The sequence below is a fragment of the Camellia sinensis genome, chromosome 1 (assembly GCF_055761805.1).
Source record: "Camellia sinensis isolate YWXY chromosome 1, ASM5576180v1, whole genome shotgun sequence".
In the NCBI taxonomy this organism is placed as follows: domain Eukaryota; kingdom Viridiplantae; phylum Streptophyta; class Magnoliopsida; order Ericales; family Theaceae; genus Camellia; species Camellia sinensis.
In genome coordinates this window covers 185,602,862-185,625,829 of record NC_138961.1, presented here as the reverse complement: position 1 = coordinate 185,625,829, position 22,968 = coordinate 185,602,862, and the positions used below count along the sequence as shown (strand labels likewise).

Below are 22,968 nucleotides of genomic sequence, written 5' to 3'. Positions count from 1 at the left end.
GATTATTAGTAATGGGGCTAATTGGATAGTGAATACCACACTAATTTAATAGGATTGTTAATACTTCACTATTAATCTTGTGAATCAAACATGGCCAAAGAGAGTTAACAACTTCATTTTTCAAATAGATGGAACCACTACAACATATAGGAGTTTTAGAGACCAGATATTTTGGTCTCTAAAAGTGAAAATTTTATTACAAAAGATATTCAGGAACCAATTTCTATCATCATGAGGATAGTCGTTGAAAAGTCGTCACGAAAAGTCAAAAACAAGGCTTTTAGCTACAAAATTTTAAAAATGTCACTAATAAATAGACTCTTGGGACAAAATAATTTAGTCTCAAAATTTATTTTCTTTTTAGACAAAAAATTTGGTCCAAAAAGATAATAATTCATCACTAATGTTTAATTTTCGTTGCTAAAAATATAATGACACTTTTCACAACAAAATATTTGACCCCTAAAAAATAATTTTATCCCTAAATTTTGATCTCTAAAACCTTAATTTTTTATAGTGAACATTCTTTCTGATATAAAGAAAACTTCTTGAGTTGTTCTCTGGAATAGTTTTAACACATGATGGACTACAAAAATGATTTAGACCTTTAAAAGAAGAGCTCTAATAGAGCATTAATTTGTCTTTTTCTTCCCTCTTTTTTGCCTTTTACTTCACTGTTATTTTTTTTTTTTTTTTTATTGGTTGACAGCTCATTAGAGCTGTCCTCTTGTAGCTCTAATTAGAGCTCCGGAGCATGACTCGATGGACTATGTGCATACTTATATTTCATTGGCTACATTATTTTAGTCTGTATTCCATATTTATTAGGATACAAGAATTCGATATACATGTTGCGGTTACAAAATTGATATTTTACATGTTAGGTAAAATAAATTCCAGATTAAAATTTTGTATCTAGATACAACATTTGTGTGAAGGTTGATATATTGTATCTAGATCCAACATTTTTTTTTGCAACATCGGAAAGAACTTTTTCTAAGCATATTCAATTTGTGGTAGGGAGTAGGCAACACGTTAGCCTCTTTAATGAATTCAAATTTAATAATAATAATAATGAAGACAAAGTGTCCACACACCCCCCCTAAAAAAAAAAAAAATAGAACCGAATTATAGGTCAAGTTTGACATGTCACAAAAAAGTTAAAAAGTTATTCAAAAAGTTAAAAAGTTATTTATCAAAAAAAAATATTTAAAAATTAATATTATCACTATTCACCAACACATCAATATGACGAAATCAGATCTGTGCTGCAGTTGGGTGAAAAAAAGTTGCACAATTGGGTGCAATTTTACCACATTGTTGTTTGCCCATGGGGATCCATCACGGGTCCCGTTTTAATAATCTGAACCGCTCAATGTGTAGAACTCATCAAGTACTATATGTCTGTAAAAAATCACATTGATCGGATATCGATAACTACATGATCAAATAAGTTTTGTACAAAAAAAATAAAGATGTTATAATTAACGGTTGAAAAAAACAAATCTGATCAAATAGCTATCGATATCAGATTAACGTAATATTTTACAGACATATAGCACTCAACGAGCTTTACACATTAACGACCCAGATTATCAAAACGGAACCCGTGATGGCCCCCACGAGCCGAATAGACAATTACTTCTTACCATCTATTCCACTTTGCAGATTTGTCAGCCGTACAAGTCAGCTCTAATCTTCTCCTACACTCATACAATATTTTAATACACATTTTTTCATAAAAAGTCAAAAATTTAACTCAAATAACCATATTTTTTTCCTCAACTTTTTAGTTCAAAAAGTCAAAAAGTGCACTTATTTAGGACACCCCAAACAACCCCCGAATTCAAATTTAAGATTTTCATGTAATTCCACTTGTTGAGATAAATTTAAAAAAAATAAATAAATAAGAAAACTAATTATATAATTAAATGGTTGATGAGCATGTAAATTAACATTGAAACTGAATAATAAAGTTCATATTATTCATAAGACAGACATTTGTTATCAACATACAACATATAAGAATTTTAGGGACAAAATTTTTTGTTCCTTAAAAGTGTAAATTTTGTTGCAAAAAATATTTGAGAATCAATTTTTATCATTGCGAGAATAGTTGCTAAAAAGTAATCCCGAAAAGTAAAAATAAAAAAATGCTTTTAGAGATAAATTTTTAAAAGGTCACTAACAAATGTACTTTTAGAAACAAAATAATTTAGTCTCAAAAAAATATTATTTTTTGAGACAAATTGTTGTCGTAAAAGGATATACGAATTCATCATTAAATGTTCAATTTTGTCTCGAAAAATATAATATTAACACTTTTAGCAATAAAAATATATCATTATTAAAAAGTGAGTCTGTCTCTAAATTTTTTATCTCTGAAATCTTAATTTGTTATAGTAGGTGATTACCTGAAATTTTCTGTTCAATGCTCTCAAGAACTAAAATCATCTGGTTTAGTGGGCTAGTAGTAACTGTATTAATCAAGCAGAAACAACATTTTACTTTACTAATAATAATAATAATAATAATAATAATAATAATAATAATAATAAAAAACACAATTTTATAAAATAATAATAAGGGTAAAATTACACTTGGCATCTGCACTTCATGTCAAATCTCATTTTGATCCCTTGTTATTTTTCAATTGTAATTTATAATAGTTAATTCCTTACACTTTCAGTTTAAGTTAATGTGACACTTCTATTAGCGACCAAAATACAAGTCTTTAGCGACCAAAATTTTAGTCGCCAATAGTATTTTACACTTTTGAAAATCATACATTTACCGACTAATAGTTTAGTCGCCAATACTCACTCAATCGCCGACTAAACCGTTTAGTCGCCAAAGGTGTTTCAGTCGAAAAAAAAAACCCCACTTTTTTTTGCTTTTTCTGATTTTTGAACCCCAACCGTCCCACATTCCGAACCTTTTTGCAACACACTCCCTCCACTATGCCACTACAACATCACATGATTATATATGCAATATATATTATTTATATAGTATATTAACCGGTATTAATACAACATAATATATATAAATATAATTTTTTTAATTCAATATAATTTATGTAAAAAATAAATTATTTACTTAAAAAAATTTAAGCCACTTTTGGCAACTAAATTAAATTTTTAGTCACCAATTCTATCATTTTTGGCTACTAATTATTATTTAGTCGCTAAAAAATGAAGTTCCACCTAGAAATAAGCAGTTTTGGCGACTAAACCTATTTTTAGTCGCCAAAAATGTCCTCTTTTTGCTACTAAACTGAATTTTAGTCAGCAATGGACTATTTTTAGCTACTTTTTTTTTTTGTAGCCAAAAAGCTTCACTTTCAGCGACTAAACTGTTTTTAGTCGCCAAAACCATCACTTTTGGCTACTAAATCATTTTTAGTCGCCAAAAATCGTGACTTTTGGCTACTAAACAACCTTTAGTCGCTAAAACCCCTACATTCGGCGACTAAACTGCCTTTAGTCGCTAAAACCCCTACATTCGGCGACTAAACTGCCTTTTAGTCGCTAATACCCTTATATTTGGCGACTAAACTCTTTTAGTCGGCAAAAATGATCAATTTTGGTGACTAATTCTATTTTAGTAGCCAATTGTACTACTTTCAGCGACGAAAAATGTAATTTTAGTCGCCAAAAGTGCTTTTTGTTGTAGTGTTAGCATTTAATTGTCTAACACAAATTGTCATGTGACTCTCACATTAAGCATTTTTGGGGGGCAAAACGTTATGTTTTCATTTTCTTCTTCTATATTTTCTCATAACTTTTTTCCTTTCTACTATATTTTCTTTATAAAATACAATAGAGAGAAAATGTTATGTAAAAAATATAAAAGAAGTAAAAAAAAATTAAAAATTAAAAGAAGAAGAAGAAATAAGAGGTGTAGTGAGAAAATTCATGAAAGTTAATAGAAGTACGAACCCGCACACTCGTTCAGTTGTTAAAGGATTGAGATTCTTGTAATGGAGGTTATTCAATAATTGTAAAATAGCTTTATGAACTTAGCTTTATTTTCAAACGGGACTCTAAACTCTCAACATGACGCAAAAACGCTCAGAAAGTTTATTCTTAAAAATTTATATTAGATGATACGATGAGACAATTAAAATTGTCTTTAATAAAAAAATAATAATAGTAAATAATTAACATATATAATAAAAAATTCAATAGAATGATGCAAGCAATCAAAAAAATAAACTAGAAACGGTTGCAGTTGTTGAAGAACCGTTCAAGTTTTTTTTTTTTTTTTGGGAAAGATGATTGCTGAAAACAATTAGCCATTGAAGACTTGGCATTCTGATTGGTATTGGAATTTATATAATAACAAATTTAACTACTCTTGTCTATCTTTTTTTTTTTTTTATCGTCAAAAAAGGAAACTTTGTTGATGAAGAAGCTATATACAAGGGGAGAACTTACATCAATAAAGTAGGGCAGTGCAACAAGTATCATAACTAAACTCAACAATCTCAACTAGGTTGGCATCGAAGAGCTAGCCCAATCGTATGCCATTACAAGGCCCAAGATTGGAAAGAGTTCAATCAAACAGCCAAGAAAGAAAAAGGAAACTGAAAAAAACAGAACACCCCCAATCAAATAGCCAATACAACTCTCCAGCAGCAGCAACATCTAGCAGCAGCTTTGCATCCGCAAAAACTGATTCCCTACTTCACACAATAGCATACCTAATTCATATTCTCCACAATATCATGCACTGAATAAGGGACCACAGGCAACCCAAACTTCACCCACAACCCAATCTTCACCTTTACAATTTCACCAAGCACCTCCTTGTTCGGCTAACTCCCATTATAAGCACAGACCACAGCATTGCAACTAGTACAAGCTGTCAAATCTTCCTAACTATCTTCTTAAATTTTGTTCCCAGCCACCATAGCAACACTCCATCAAAATAGCAGGTGTGACCCAAGATAAGCCCCACCAATTCAGCAGAGATGACCAAACCTTCCAAACTTTAGAGCACTGGAATAGAATATGATCCACTGACTCTTCTTCCAGCTTACAAAAAGGGCATAGATTCTCCACAATAGTACTCACAGCCCCAAACCTCTTTAACATACCAGTTGTTTTCACCCTCTCTCTCCATGCCAACCAACTCAAGAACTGAGCTTTTGGTGGAGCTACACCTTTCCATATTAACCTAGAGACCTGAAATCTTGGACCTCGACTCGACTCATACCATTATCTAATTGCTGCTATAGTAAACTGACCATCCAGGGATGCATTCCACCTAATTGAGTCCTGTAGCCCCACTTTAAGCCAAGGAGCATCTCTTATCAACACTTGCAGCCTACTAACCTCCTCTTCCTCCCAAGCAAGAAGTGGTCTTCTGAACAATAGCTTTCAATTCCAACCCTTGAGCTATCCCTCATTTGCATAAAAGAACTCAATGACCCTTCTTTTTCTACAGATAATTGAAACAACCTAGGAAATCCCACTTTTAAATAGACACTTTTTCCATACTAAATCTACAACCGTCCTTTCAAGCACAATTAGGCATAGAAATTCCAATTTTCTTCAATTAAAATGGGCACTCACTTTATCCTTGTAAGCATAGCCATTATGGTCTTAGCTTCTACAATTGTCTCTGTTACTGACTCAAGTCCTCTACAAGACTTCTGTGTTGCTGTTAATGACTCTAAATCTGCAGGTAATTCTGTTAGGTTTTATTTATTGGCAATCCCGTTTGACAAAACTCCTTTCAGTTGTATTTATTTTCGCACATTTATTTCAATGAGGCTATGAGTGTTTAGATGCGAATCCAACCCGAATTGAGCCTTTCAGAGAAGTTTGTGATGCAAATATTTTCAAGATTGCCACTTCGCTGATTATGACGGGGGTCGAGCTGCCCGGTCAGCTCGCGGCCCGAAGCAAAATGCAAAAATGCATTCAAAGTTGCCTGTCCGATCATGTTATATTTTTCCAGTTTTTCTAGTTTTGGCCTTCCCGCTCGAGCGGGGAAAGGGACGCTCGAGCGGGGATTGGAAGCTCTCAGCATCTCTGCAGTCGCCTGAAAAAGTACTGGATGGTGTGATTTGCCGCTCGAGCGGCAAAACCGACGCTCGAGCGTGGAGCCTGTATGAAATCACAGAATTTGAAGTCTCCGCTCGAGCGGAGAAAAGGGCGCTCGAGCGGACCGCGCGATCCCAGATTTCCAGATTTGATTAAAGAGTTGGTTTTCTTGTGAAATTAGGATTGCTTTGGTTCTCTATAAATACTTGGGTTTCTCCCAAAAACTAAGGGATTGATGGAACTTCTCCAGATCTTATTTTTGGATCTTAAGGTTTATATCTGGAGAGATTTTGCTAGTTTTCTTTGATGTTTTTATTGAGTATTCAACTCATGGTTTAAAGAGAGTACATCAAAGGTTGTGTTTTGTTCTACAAAAGAGAGTGTTGTTCTTCAGTTGTGTATTCTGAAGAATTCGAGCCTGAAGCTGTGGTGGAATCCAGAGTGGCTCATCAGAAAGACAATTCCGTGGTGAAGATGGGGTTGGAAGAGGCACATAAAGGTTGGTTCAATTAGGCGTTGTGGATTCGCTAGGTAATTGAGAGTATACCTGTGTAATTCCTTTAAATCTTCTTAGTTGATTGTCTTGTGGCTGTTGCCCGTGGTTTTTTGATCACAGTTGGAGGTGTCCAATTGTGGTTTTTTCCACGTTAAATCGTTGTGTCTCTTTGTCTTGATTGTTTGATTGTTTGATTGGGATTGTTATACTCTGCTTAAAATTGATACATAATCACAAATCAACATCTAGGGGATTTCTAGATTTTTCAAATTCAACTCTATCTCCCAACTTTATACCTTCCTAACTCAAGTCCCATGTTTTGAAATATGATTTTAGTAACCAGTTATTTAATGCAATTGCATTTTGATTATAATTAAAACTTCAACTTCTAATAGTCCATATGGGCTTTTCATTTTGAAGTCATTTATTGAATGGTTAATTATATATTTTGGTTGTCAAAATATGCAGTATATATGATTTTGGTTTTTTAATTTGTGTTAGTTTTATTTCCAAATTATTAAATACGTATTACGGCGGTATCCATAATTACTACCGCCAATATTCATTGTCAAAATCATAAGCATTTTTGGGACAAAAAATTACACCACAGCAAAAATTAAAAAATGATTAATTACAAATTATGCTTTCTAAAATATACATTTTGTTCATTTTTTATCCCTAACATCTTTTTTTCCTGGGGGGTCAATTTGTAAATGGATGTGTTTTTTTAGGTGTATTGTTTTTGTTCAAAAAACACTCCTGATTGTAATGATGAATATTGATGGTGTTAGCCATGTTAACCACTTTAAAACTCTTAATACTTTATTGATGGTGTTAGCCATGTTAACCACTTCAAACTCTTAAACCCTGTTTGTTTTGGGGTGTAATGGATGGGAGGGGATTAAGATGGAGTTGGAATTATTAGTGTTGTGTTTGTTTGTAGAGTTGGGGAAGGGATTAGGATGGAGGAGGGGATTAGGATGGAGGAGGGGATTAAGATGGAGGTTGGAAGTGGGATTGGGATGGAGGAGGTGGAGGTGGAGGTGGAGGTGGAGGTGGAGGTGGAGGTGGGGGTGGTATTAAAAAAATAGTAAGGGGATTAGAAATTTTTTTTATTTTTTTTATTTTCTACATATTGAGAATTCTTTTTAAAACATTAATGTTTAATTTTTTATATTTTTTATTTGTTTTATTATTTTATATAAAAATAATTTAACAATTCATACACTAACAACTATCATCAAAACAAATACAATTTTACTTAATCCCCTCACTAACAATCCCCTCACTTTGAATCCCCTCCATTTTACCTCTGAAAACAAATAGAGCCTTAACACTTTCAGTTGAAATCGACACAATTAAATTGTTGGTAGGCTATAAATGAAACGAGACAAGATGAGTGTTAGGTTGTTGTTTAAGTTCAAATTAAAAACTCAAGGAGTTTCAAAATACGTTCTAGTTTTGTTTGTTTATCTTTCTAGTGGATCTTAAATGAGTTTTAATCAAGCTGATAACAAGTCGAGTTCGAGTAGTTTGGTTTTTATAACATATATATAAGTTTATTTAATCGAGTATTAGGATGTTTAAGATTAACTTGAAAATTTAACGATTTTTAAAATATATTTAAATTTGATTTATTTACATAACAAATCGAAGTCAAATGAGTTTTCAATAAGTCAAACTCAAGTAATTTAGTTTGTTTTATAACTCTAAATGTTGGAAACTAAAATGATACAAAACGTAGACTTTGAAGATGAAAATTGTAGTTAGCCTAATATTGTGATGATATTCTTTCACCCAATATTATTTCTTTGCAAGCAATGTTCGTAAATGGGAAATTCTGCAATGACACAAAGCTTGCCACCGCTAATGACTTTTTCTTCTCCATCCTCCTCACTCCACGAAACACATCCAATCAAGTAGGATCAACGGTCACTCCCGTAAACATGATGCAAATACCTAGTCCCAACATTCTTGGCATCTCCTTAGCTCGCGTTAATGGCCTCAACCACCCCACACGCACCCTCGTGCAACTGAGATCCTCATGGTCTTAGAGGGTTACTCTCCATGTTGGTTTCATGACCTCCAACCTTGGCAACAATCTCTTCATAAAGGTGTTGTATCAGGAGATGTTTTTGTATTCCCAGAGAGTCTTATTCACTTCTAGTTTAATGAGGGAAAGTCTAATGCAATAGCTCTTTCTGGCCTAAGTAGCCAAAATCCCGATGTCATTACCGTTGCTAATGCAGTGTTTGGGTCAAATCCAAAGATTTACGATAATGTTCTAGCCAAGGAATTCCAAGTGGACAAAAAGGTGGTGGACAATCTTCAAACTCAATTTTGATGGCCCAACAATTAGAGAATAAAGAGAAAACTCATGAATCCACTCTTTGCTAAACTTTAATATATTTTCATGATCCCTAGCTTTTCTCTAAATAAGTGGATTGGCTATGAATGATTTCCCTACTAGTATTGATTAAATGGTTGGTAGTCAAATATTGCACTTTAGTTCTTAATTTATTTTTAAAAAATTTTGTCAATTTGATTCCCAAACTACAAAATGGAAGTTTAAATTATAGCGATCCCGGTATTCCCTGTTGTTATTGAACTGTAATCCGGACTTGGTTCCGTAGGTTTGTTGTTGTCTTATCCTCTTTTCTATCCCTTACTCTTTGTCTTAGAGTTTTGGGTTGTGTTGGACTTGTTGGGAATAAGTTGGTTATGTTTTAGAACTTAGAATCTTTGCCCAGCTTTTGGCCTCTCCGCTCGAGCGGGGGTTTCAGCGCTCGAGCGGGAAAACCACCTTCCCAGTATTTTCCTCTGTAGTGTTGGACGCTCGAGCGTGAGGATTGACGCTCGAGCGGGAGTTTGTGTTTGACGCTCGAGCGGGGCGTTGGACGCTCGAGCGGGGAACTGCTCTGCAAAATTTCTGGGAGCGTGCATCCGCTGCTCGAGCGGGGAATTGGACGCTCGAGCGGGGATCTGTGAGTGACGCTCGAGCGGGGAGTTCGACGCTCGAGCCGGTCGATCTGTATAACACACCGAGATTCAGCTTTTTGAGTCACTTTTTGATTTCCTTTCTCTCTCTTACTTTTTCGAAAAGCCATTGGAGAGCACCTCACTCTAAAACCTAACTTCTCTCTTAGGATTGACCTAGCTAGAGTGTTTTCCTCACCTTGGGCCTTTGTAAGAAGTGTGTTGATCGTCGAGGGCTTCGTTGTGATCCAAGAAATTTGGGATTTGGAGCACTTTGATTTCGGATCATCTTCTCTATTTGAGTTCTTCATTTGAGGTAGGGATTCTCCTTGTTCTTTTTCAATACTCCGTCTACAGATAGACATGTGGTAATTTTTGTATTGCATGAAAATTGTATCACGTTGGATTTGTTTGAAAATCATGAAATAAACCTGGGGTTGGTTGTGTAGAGAATGGGTTGGCTTCATTGATTGTTGTCTTGGCTAAAATAAATATAAATTAGCATGTTGTAGTTAAATGAGGAAAAGCCCTAAATTATATTTTGGTTGAGTAAATTATAATGGGGGTTTGTTGACCATTGTGTGTAAATCTCTTTTGTCAAATGAGTGTGGTAAGGGTGTTAATACCTAAAGGATTAACCATGGCTTGGGAATTGATTTTATGGAAACAAGATTAGTGGAGTTGGTTTTGTGATAACAAAAAGGAAATGGAATCGTTTTTGTGAAAATGAGGGAAGTGTTTTCGAAATAAGTTTGAGAATTGGATTGTGGTATCTTGAGTGTTGAACACACAAGTAGAAGTTGTATCTTTAACTATCATGTTAATATTGTTGTTGGGTTCGTGATTCATGATATTTGAGTCTTTTAATAGATGTACTAACTATATGCATCTAGAGGTTTTGTCCTTGGTCATCGGTGGAGGATGACACGGTTGTGTAGAATTGTCGGGTATGCATTGTGCCATTGATTGATTGAACATCGTATGTGATGAAGTGCTAGATACATTATATATATGTATATTTGCTCGGAAGGAGATAGTCATGTGTTCATATATTTTAACACATTGCTGGTGTCTTGATAGTTTATGTATATGCATTATACATGTTGGTTATGCCTTGATGTGCTGTGATTGTTGGTGTTATACCCCGCGCTTATAATCAAAGGTACCGTTACCTTCCAGCTAGCGCCTGGAGAACTGACTGCGCTAATAATCGAAGGTACCATACCCCTCCAGCTAGCGCCTGGTAAACTGGCTTGTTGTTAATGTTGTTGAGTGGGGTGTATTGTTGGCTTACTACGCACATAGCTAGTAGAGCGAAATGGGATTGTTGTTGTTTCGTTGTAACTGAAAATATCATGGATTTGATTGGTTACAGTTCGGAGGACCGAGTTGCTCCATTGGTTGATTGTATACATGTTGGTGGGTCGTAAATTTATATTTTTACAAAGATATGCATGTATAGTTATGATAGAAATGGAAACGAACCAAAATGTCTTTTTGTCTTTTGGAAAGTGTGGAGAAGAATGAATGTTTTATAGATAAACATGTTTGAAAAGGTACATCTGAGTATGTATAGGAAATGGAAGAGGGTATCGGGCTTGGTGAGATTATTTCCTAAGTATTTGTTAATGTTATGAAAGATTGGGAATGGGGATAAATGAAAGGAAAAAGGAAAGACAAACCACTTGTAGCGTTGAATGAAACGGTTGTTTTCGAGAAAAGTTCATACATATATATTTTGTATAAACGGTCACATTACTATTCTAGTACAAGAATGAGTGTTCATGATCATAGCTATCTGTAAGTTGTTATTGTTGAGGATCATGTTGAGTTCCCTACTGGACTATATGTTCATCCCACATTGTTGAATCTTTTTCAGGTATTAAGCAGGTTGAGCTGCAAGATTTGGATCTACTTATTTACTGGCCACGGGGCCTCAGTTATGTTGGCGGAATACCATTGTTGTAAAAGGGTTACACCCTTTTTCTTGTATCTTAAGTGATGTAAGCCCAAGGGCAATTTATTAAGTATGTTCATGTAATATTTACTTTGCATACGAATGAGAGTATTGTTAATCACTTCTACGGATTGAATGTATGAGTTTATTTTCCGTATGTTATCCTTGAAATTGAATTAAGTTAATGAATTTGGTAATGACTTCGAGTAATAAAAAGTGGGGCGTGACATAAATGATCCCTAGTTTTCACGCTGTTTAAATATTAAAGGATAAACTATCAATTGATCATAATAGTTGGATTTAATTCTCATCAAGTCTTATTACAAATAAGTCGTAATAAAATCGTTACTAAAAATATTTTTTTGTGACGATTGGTTTGCCCATGTCACTAAAAATTGATAATTAGTGACCTTTTTTGTAACGATTTTATAAATTGTCGCTAAAAGTTACAATTAGTGACATTTCTGTGGCGAATTTTTCAAACTATCACTAAAAGTTAAAAATTAGTGGCTTTTTTTTAGACAATTTTTTTAAACTATTGCTAAAATTGTAATTACTGACTTAATTTTTAAATTCTCACTGAAAATTAACTAGGGTAAATTACAAATACACCCCTAAGGTTTTCTTAAAGTACAGATTGCTCCCTATGGTTTGAAAAATTACAAATACCCCCTTGTTAGAATTTTTTATTTAACATAATTAACTAAAAAATAAAATCCATAATCCCTCTCCTACACAATAATAAAATTACCAAAATTATTAATTGAAACATAATTCTAATATCATTAAAAAAGTTAATTGAAACGCCCCAAAGTATTTAACATAAGAAAACTCAACATATTCCAACAACATGATCTTTTTTTCAAATTAATAGCTTCCATAGCATAAGTACATATGAGATATAATGCCTCATCATTAACATCATCATCAAATCTCTAACATTTGTATTCATTATACTCTAGAGATTTACAAAAGTATTCCGCATGCGATTATATATTCAACATCCCTAGAATATGAATCTATCGCATGTGGCACAAGAAGTCCAATAGAATTCAATGCCCTAAAGGACTACAAGTTTCCAAGGCTTATGGCTGATTACACAAAATGGTTATCAAACCCATACATGTAAAGCCATTGTCTTGCCAAAAATAATTATAACAAAAGAAAAAGAGTCTTGTACCCTCAAAATACACTTCACGTCTTTAACTCGGGAGGATCATCACATCTTTTTCTCTACCAAAATACACTAGGGCGAGCACAAAACCTAGTAAGAATATATACATTTTTTGCAGTCTCCTGAGATGGATGCACATGTCATGTTATGCTCAAGACATGTATCTCTATCTTGTGAAAATCTTGTGCACGATGCAATTTGAAAATGCAACAATTCAATAACTTTAATGTCGTTTCAAGTGGTGGTAAATACGACACAGGTAATCCCTAAGTTGATGTCTGCAAATAGGCATATCATGCACTATCAATCACCACTTTACCGGTTAGTAACGAGAAGGCACATAGTACCTTCCCCACACGTGTTTTCAGTCTTTCACTATGGACACTCTGGCCAACTTAACCAACACCAAACTACACCCCCTATCCGGACTTACCAACGTATTTACCCCAGAACAAATTCAAGATGTTTTTGTTTCACAAAACAATTCCTTTCTCAAAGCAATAATTTTCAAATGCACAATTCAAAATCAATGACAACAATGATTAAATGGAATGACAATGCAACATGTAACAATGCATTTATATAGTTCCATTTTCAATTCCACCACACAATCTTCTATTGTGATCAAATTTCCACATCTCTTATCAATGTAACATCATAATATATCTTCCAAGAGATAATATAGCAATATCATCATACGTACATTTTTCACATACTAATCATCATTTTAAACTTAGTCCTTCCAAGACAAACCAACAACAAGCTACTCATCCAGCTTCAAAATTGAAATTCTCATTTCTCTATGAAATCCCTCATTTGACACAACTATAGAAATTTCTCCACCATTTACTCACATAATATATTATCAAGCTTGAATTTCACAATATCTCAACCTCTTTCCCAAAATCCCCAAATTGCTAGGGTTTCTACCAAAACTAGGTTTTAATCACATTTTGAAAGGATTTTTCCAAAACAGCACTCACACTTTAGAACATAGCTCATGCTCTCAAAAGTTTTGGGAAAATATAGAGAAAACCCACTCTTAAAATCATCTAGAGTTCATGACCCAAAAATCATAGTTCAAACATGAAAGAAATACTCCAAAACAAGCATAGACTTCCAAAAATCTTAATGGTATATGTTTTAAGAGCCTAATAGATCTAGTTATCATCCTAAAAGGCTAAACTTCAAATGAACAATTAGATAGATTCTAAGTTTACCAAAGATTAAATAAGATGTGTACAAATAAAAAGGTATGTACAGCACAGCTAAATCAATACTTTGCACATACATGTCTAAAATTTCCTTAAGGATTCTCTTATTTCAAAACTAGGCAAGATGCCAACCTTCAAACTAAGTGGCTTGGCATAGAAACATGAAGATTCCCTCAAACAACAAGCTATAGGTTATCAAGCAAACAACAAACATTCTATACACCAGACACTCATCATATCCCATAGTTTCTATAACCTCACACAATCGACAAATAATATTTATAATAATTCGACATTCTTCAATACCTCCCACAATACAATATACTTGCAACCAACAAAACTCCAATCAAGGTCATGATTTCCTTGCAATATCAAAATTTCCATAATACATCTTAACTCTCAAGTCTCCACACTAAACTCGCCAAAACATGCTAGAATTATAGGCTAAAATAGCAAGCATACAAGGCTAGTTTGCAAGGATTACACTACAAGTGTATAAAGCATGCAAAGAGTGGCCAAGCTAGCCACAAAGAGAGCTAAAACATGTTAAAAAAGTCACAAAAACATGCTTAAACTAAGCCTCAAGAAGGGAGAAATACATGCTCATTTGATAGGCCAACAGCACATGCTAACAAGACAAGAGGAGGGGGGACCACCCCCTCCCATTTAAGACCTCAAAACACACTTTCCACCACTGAAATTCCTCTGGAATTCAGTGGTGAAGAGGCCAAACAAAGGTGATTACAAAGGCCTAAAGTGATGGCCCAAAACAAGGCCAAACAAGGCACAAAAGGGGGTAGATCACCCCCAACACCAACAAAGCCTTAAACAAACATTTCAAATGCTTGAAAATGGAGCTTTTTATAGTTGAGAGTTAAGCCAAAATAAGCATGCCAAAATAAGCATGCAAAGTTGGCCTAGTAAGCAACTACAACAAGGCTTTAAAAGGATTAAAGACTCACCCTTGAAGAATCAAAGCAAGACAGCAACTTCTGAGGGGAAAACCAAGCCTTGAGCTTCAAACAAACCTCCAAGAACCTTAGCCCAAGATTGAAGGTGTTTCACTATGTGTTTGTGTACAAAAGTGTGAAGAAATGGCACTTTTAAGCACAAAACCAATGCAAATATAGAGGGAAAGAGCAATATAGAGATAGAAGTGTATGTATAGCTCTCTCTACAAAATTCTGAACCTGAGACAAGAGGGAGGAGGCTCCCTTTTATAGAAAACCAAGCATCAAGCTTGTTGAACAAGTTTTAAGCTTCAAGCAATCCCTCCATACACGTGTATGGAGGATGCTTTCTGTGCCCAACAACTGGCACAGCTGGCATGGAAAATATCTGTAGAAAGTGCAGGAAAGCTGCCGACCAGTTGAAGTGTCGGCCAACTACTTGCACTGGTTGGCAAGCTACTTTTTCTGGTCTACAAGAAGAGAAAGTGGTTGGCAAGTGGCTGGCAAGGCCAAAAAGTGGCTAGCAAGTGTCCAAATTGAAGCCCCAGAAGTAAGCTTTCCAATGGTGGCAGCCTTGCATCAAAATTCCAACTTTGCAAAAAGTTATGCCTGTTTTGGTGAAGTCGCGCAGTTTCATTCCTACCCGGATTCTTGCCGAACTTCTCCCAAACTAGTTTTCTTCTCTCCTCTCTCATGTTCTTCAACTCCAAATCCATAAACAAGATGTTTTGAAAGATTTTTCAAAGATTTCATCTCTCTTTCATTCATTTCCACTTTGTCCTTGCTCGGTTTACCGAAAAGCGCAACATTTAACAAAATGCGAGCGTCGGAACATCGTAGAATCATTTTTCAAAAATATTTTGAAAGAGAGGGTTTTAAGGTCTAAAAACCATTCAAAATGGGGTGTAAGGTTGGGATTTGACTCTCTCCTCGCCAAAGAAACCGAACCTTTGCACTGCACAACTTTCAACACCAAGTAAACCATCAGTAACACCTACGTCTTAAGGGCGGTCAAAAATAGGGTGTCTACACCAACCTACAAGTTCGAATTACATTCCGTCTATTGTCACAAATCCTATTTATCATGGGGAAGACGTCCATGAGAACCACATAGTGGTTCAGTAGCTGTTTTGAATTTCCAGCCCCAAAACACCCTTTTTCGACTAAGTTTAAGGCGTTTTTGGCTCAAACTCCCAACCTACGGGGTCGAATTACATTCTGTTAGTTGTTACAAATCCTATTTGTCATGGGGAAGCTTTTTGTGAGAGTGACACAGTGGTTCAGGGATTGTTTTGAATTTTTGGCCAAGAAACGCCCTTTTTCGACTAAGTTTAGGGTGTATTTGGCTCTAACTCCCAACCTACGAGTCTGAATTACATTCCGTCAATTGTCACGAGTTCTATTTATCATGGGGAAGATGTTCGTGAGAGAGACATAGTGGTTTGGGTGCTATTTTGCATTTTCGGCCCCGGAACGCCCTTTTTCGACTAAGTTTAAGGCGTTTTCAGCTCTAACTCCCAACGTATGGGTCCGAATTACATTCCGTCAGTTGTCACAAGTCCTATTTGTCATGTGGAAGCTATCCATAAGAGCCACATGGTGGTTCGGGGACTGTTTTGAATTTTTTCCCCCGGAATGGCCTTTTTCAACTAAGTTTAAGGCGTTTTCGGTTCAAACTCCTAACCTACAGGTCCGAATTACATTCCGTCAGTTTTCACAAGTCCTATTTATCATGGGGAAGCTTTGTATGAGAACCACATAGTGGTTAGGGGGCTGTTTTGAATTTTCAGCCCCAAAACGCCTATTTTCGACTAAGTTTATGGTGTTTTCGGCTCAAACTCCCAACCAACGGGTCCGAATTACATTCCGTCAGTTGTCACAAGTCCTATTTGTCATGGAAAAGCTGTCTGTGAGAGCCACACGGTGGTTCGGGGTTTGTTTTGAACCTAGAACGCCCTTTTTCGACTAAGTTTAAGCCTTTTAAACAGGTTTGTCAAATTAAAAGCACGCTTCTACTCCTTGAAGATACTGAGTACACATATTTTAATTCTTGTCCTCATGCTTAATTCAAAATATTATATTCATGCAAAACCACCATTTAAAAATAACAAACAAAAAAAAAACAAAAAAAAAGAAGAAAAAAAAGAAAGTAGGTACTCAATTTTAAAGTTATGATCATGTGATAAACAGCCCAAAAATAGAGTATTTGATTACTATATTTGCCAGAAAGCTGCTCACAGTGGAAGAAAAATCATGAAGTCAACTTTGGATTACACTTAAGCAATAACAATAAAGAGATTGTATTCTTTAGTGAATATGTAAATCTAGCAGCTACATATATTACATGGGCTATTTTTTACAACAAAGCCTTTCATGCAGAATGACTAACGGTAATAACTATGGTAAAGCCATAAACATTCCTAGTGGGCTAATTGAGTGCCAAATGAGAAGTTACTACATGTGGAATCTGATTCAGAATTTCTAAAAGAAAAATTTCATTCTCCAAGTTAAGGGAGCTCCTAGTTGGTAGTGAAAGCTATAGAGGAAGAGCACCATATAAACAGACAGTTAAATGATTTCTTATCAGAAAGTTGGCTAGCATAAAGTAAAAAGTGATTTTAGTTCAAATAAGAATTTTAAAGGAATTATAAAAATCACCAAAAATGACCCAAAAATGCTAAGGAAAGTTGTCAAAATAAATAGATAAGTTAGAGTAAAAATGAAATGACATGTTTATCTAGGCATACAAGCACATGCACGTGTGCATAGATTCTTTTGACCTTATATTTATCTAAGGTTCATATGTTTCTTAAAATTTACAACAATTTTCGGCGTATGATGGTTCAACTAGTTAACCCACCAGTCGAAACAATGACTAATAGGACTTGTTCCTTAATGGTTAATGTCAGGCCAAGTTTAAAAATTATATAAATGAACGTCACAAACACTTAATTTTAGTGTATGTTCCGCCTAGTTGTGTATATTTGTTTCATTTATCTATACCTTCTTCGAAGGATTTTCAGAGTGATCCAAGTACCAAGAGGATGCTCTTTTGATTATGTAGATATTTAAAAAAATAATAAATAATAATAAAATTTGAAAGAAAGAAAGAAAAAGAGCCAACAAAAACAACAACCAAGCAAACTCCCGTTTGCTTTACCAGCTTTTAAGCGTTCCTAAAAAATAGGAATTATTCAAGAATTAGTACATATCAATGCATAATACACAACTAAAGCAATAGAGTCGCTTATATTTGTTTGTTACCAAATGAGATGCATCCTTCCAAGCCACATCAATCATATGTTTCCAATTGTCTAAGCAAACTCCTATAGGCAGATGACTATATGGGTCATCAACACCCTCTTCTATAAGTTTTTCAAAGTGTTGCTTTAGGGTGTACCTCCAATCCTTGTACAAGAAATACGCCTTTGTATCAACGATCTCTTGAGCTTGTTGATCAGTATAAAAATCCTCACCAATTTCAAACTTGTCCTGCACGCATAAGTTTGTGACGTATTACACAAATTAAATGCAGCAATTGCAAATTTACGTAATGAAGACATTTAGTTTAAGGTCAGAAATTACTAGCACAGCTTGTACAACAACATCTTTGATGCTCTGATCAATTTTCTTCCACGACTTCACTCCCTTGACAGGGCACAACCGCCTGATCTGCAATCCCAACTCATTTGTTGTAGGGGTGGCATTCCCTCCAATGAGTGCATTCAACATGCGATTGACATCAACATGTAGTTTCTCTTCTTTTTTGCTCACAATTTTTTTTTTTTTTTTTGCACTCCTTTTCCGAGTGTAGGTCTACATACACGAGTTGACGTACTTTTCCCTGGTCAAGAAGGGGCAACAAGTGTAAGGCCTTCAAATTGTAAATAGTGTCTCAAACGTATAATTGACAACAATTAATATTAAATTTTAAATTTTAAATTTTATCAACAAATTTTCTTGGGGTTTATAATTTTTTTATTTGAACTTGAATGTAATTTTTTTGTACATTCAAGAAATTTTCTTTATAAGTGAAGAAAAATCATTTGCTTAAGTTCAATAAATTGATCTTTTGGGGCCGAAACACACCTACAAAACTACCCAGAAGAAGAATAAACATTGTAGTTCTCAGTCACTCAACCCTCAAGATACAACAAAAAAGTACAATGGACTTACCTACGCCATGAGCCTGTGTCTCTTCCACAACTGTTTGTGTGTCATCCGACAGTTGTGTCTCATCAAATAAAGTCAGTGGGGGTGACAATGACATGTGCAGATGTTCGTGAGGGTGATGCTATGGGGTCAGTTGCTGTTTTCTTACGCCGTCGTACCTTCATCCCTGGAACCATGCTGGTAGCTGCAATATAGTTGCAAACATTATATATTAAGTAAAAACATCACATGCATCATTGATATTATGGCCAATAAGGATTATTTATATAAGCTAAAGTATTCACAAAATTACAACAAGGCAACAATAGGAAAATAATTGATAATGATTGTCAAAGAAAGGTGTTGTACATAAACCAATGTTAAGCATAAATGTCAAATGACGAGGTTCATCAATTCAAGAGGTTCAACATTGCGAAAAATTTTACAATATAGCTCAGCATGATGACATAAAGAACAACATAAACAAAAGGACTAAAGTCTCATCTAATTATATTGCACATAAAGAACAACAATCTCCTTCATCCTTTTCCCCATTACATCAACAAAAGGACAAAAAGACAAAACAACGACTACCAAGAACACACATCCAATTTTAGAACCCATACATCGACACTCATGTCTATATCTGTATCAAAATCACTGTCAAGCTTATCTTCTTCTTCATTGTCACCCTCCAATGTCGGTTCATCTCCATCATCACAGATAAAGTCATCATCCATACCAACCTTGGGTTGTACACGGTTGTTAGACTGCAAAACTTCCATTGGAAAAATTTGAGCGTCAATATCATCTCGATGCAAAACCACATCGTCATCCATAGGCTCAGTTGGTACAACATCAGTGCTTTCATCTTGTTAAAACACATTATCAGGTTGTGGCACATCCAGCTCGGGGCACATCCCAAATTCTTCTATATTGAAACTTTTCTACTACTCTCCAATTGGCACCTAACTTTGTATCATGCACGTAGAAAACTTGTTGCACTTGACTTGGTAACGCAAACGGGTCATCTTTATACCGTCGACTTGTTACATCAATAGTAGTGAAATGTGGTTTGACACGCAAAGTTCTATTACTACCAATGTTATACCATTCACATTGGAACAAAACAGCACAATGCCTAAACAAATATGTCATTTCCCAAACTTTGCAAATGTAGCCGTAGAACTTTATGAATTGGCCTTCATGGTCCCCTTCCACTACCAATCCACTATTTTGAGTTTTACAACGGTTGTCACGGTCGCGAGCTTGGAATCGAATGCAATTACAAATGCATCCCGAATATGTGTTCACTAAGCTGTTAGGACCATTTGCCAGTGTCCACATTTCATCGGTTGCTTTAGGTGACTTTTTGTGCCGCAATTGGTTCATCTACACAAAGAAAAAAAAAAGTGTCATGTTACATAACTTAACTTCATGTGTAAACTACACTATAAGGAATTTTAGCATACGCGATCTTTGAACCATTTAGGAAATTCTTTGCATTATATCTTGGGAATGTCGCATGCACTTCCATGTTGTTATTGCAACAACATCCTGTGTTCCCTACGTAGGACAATGTAATTCATAAGTAATTTGAAGAATGATTACTAAAAAAAACATATAGGTCACATAGAGTATGTCATAGGTTTGAGTCGTACTCTAGATATTATTCCACTTTTAAGCTGTTGTGCAGGACAAACCAAGGAGCCCTTTCACAGTCTGCTACAGACACATTAGTTACCCTTGTTAGTAGACCAAGCGGATAAGCATTTTGAGTGAAAACCGCTAACCCCGGGCCATTGTCACCCCCGTCACAGTTTCTTTCTTCCCGATTAAACACCGTTTCAACGCCATCTAAATACATTGAACAAAACGTTGTACGCTCTTTTGAAATGTAAGCCTCCGCAATGGAACCTTCTGGCCGAGCTTTATTGCGAACAAATCCTTTTAGAAGTCCGAGCATCCTACATGGCAATATGATTTGAATGTTAATTTTTACATTATCTACTATATTTAAATAAGGATGTTTGGGAACTCGTGGTATTACCTCTCAATGGGATACATCCATTGATATTGCACAACCCCTCCAAGCATAATCTCGTAAGGCAAATGAATTACCAAGTAGACCATGACATCAAAAAAAGTAAGAGGAAAAATCTTCTCAAGCTTACAAGGTATAAGTATGATTTATTCCTCCATTTTCTCCAAATCAGTGACCCTCAATGTCTTTGAGCACAATGTTTGAAAAAATTTCCCAACTCAAAAAGTGTGGTCCCAATCTCCTTCGAAAGGTATCCACGCATCCTAATTGGAAGTAGTCGTTGTAGAAGGACATGACAATCATGAGTTTTGAGGCCAGCTAATTTTCCACCATGAGCTGTGACACAATTGGATATATTTGCTGCATAGCCATCAGGGTACTTAATCGATTTCAAGAGATCACTAAAACCTTGTCTCTCTACCGGGGACAATGTGTACGATGCCACGATGCCGGAGGCTTCTCGAATGAGCCATTGGAACGTCTCTTCAAGTGTAACTCCTTTCATATCCACATGTCTTCTAGATCTAAGTGTGCTTTATCCGTGTCCTTGTTCTTGTCATCAATGCTCAGGAGTGTCCCAACCAGATTGCCACATATATTCTTCTTTATGTGCATAACATCAAGGTTGTGTTGAAACTTTAGCGTTTTCCAATAGGGTAGGTCGAACATAATGCTTCTTTTTGTCCAATTAGAAGGTGGATTTTCATTCCGTTGTCTTTTTTTGGTTGTTTGGATGCTTTCCATACAACCTGTATGTCCCCGAATCAATTTGCTGCAGTATTTGTTCTCCCAATAACTCCATAGGTTTGGACCGATGCTCATTTTGACCATTGAAGAGCTTACTTCTTTGCCAAATATGGTTCTCAGGCAAGTGGCGGTGGGCACCCATATACCCTATCTTACTTCGCAGACGCTGAGATGATGCATCCATGTTATAATTAGGGCAAGCCAAGTAACGTTTTGTAGTCCAACCAGACATGGTACCATATGTGGGGAAGTCATTGATGGTCCACATGACTGTTGCATACATTTTAAATATTTGACCGTTTGAGACATCATACGCACACCATGCTCCCACAAATTCATTCACTCCTCCACTGATGGTTGCAAGTAAACATCGATGTCTCTTCCAGGGGCGGATGGACCGAGAATAAGCATTGACATCATCAGAAATGGCTCTTTCATAGAATTCCACGGGGGAAGATTGTAAGGTATTAAGAGTACAGGCCGCATGTTGTACGATGTGCTCATATTTCCAAACAATTGAAACCATTCGTGGCAAGCCCTAACCTTACATGTTGGGGTTCCACAAAAAATGTAGGATGATGCATATCAAAGTCCTTTCATGCTTGATCATCGGCTGGATGCCTTAACATTCCATCATCCACACGCTTCTCTTTGTGCCATCTCATATCTACAGCTATTTTTTTCGACATGTACAATCTTTTCAACCTCGATGTGAAAGGAAAGTGCCTCAATATTTTATAAGCAATCTTTTCACCACTTTCATTGTTGAACTTGTATCTAGACTCCTTATATGTAGGGCAATTCTCCAGTTTTGCGTTGTCCTTCCAAAACAGCATACAATCATTCTTGCATGCATGAATGGCCCCGTATCCCAAACCCAATTCACATAAGAACGTTTTCGCTTCATAAAGGGTCCATAGAACAGTTTCATCACACTTTGGGAGAATATCTTTGAAAACTTGCATAACCATATCGAAAGATTTGTTGCTCCATTTATTGTACACCTTAATATGAAGCATCTTAATAACGAAAGACAACACGAAAAACTTTTCACACTCTGAGTAAACTTTGCGTCGAGTATCATCAAACAACCTAATGAACTTCACTAAATTTTCTCTCTCCAAGCTATTAGGTTCTTCGTCGATATGATCATTCATGAGGCCACTCATGTAAATCTCTTCCAACATAGTAGGCAACTCGCCCAA

The 22,968-nt window shown here is 35.5% G+C and overlaps 1 pseudogene; it reads left to right on the top strand.

The window, feature by feature from the left end:
* Positions 1-5,567: 5,567 nt before the first annotated feature.
* Positions 5,568-8,893, top strand: LOC114274858 (germin-like protein subfamily 1 member 20 pseudogene; annotated as a pseudogene).
* The last annotated feature ends 14,075 nt before the right edge of the window (positions 8,894-22,968 follow it).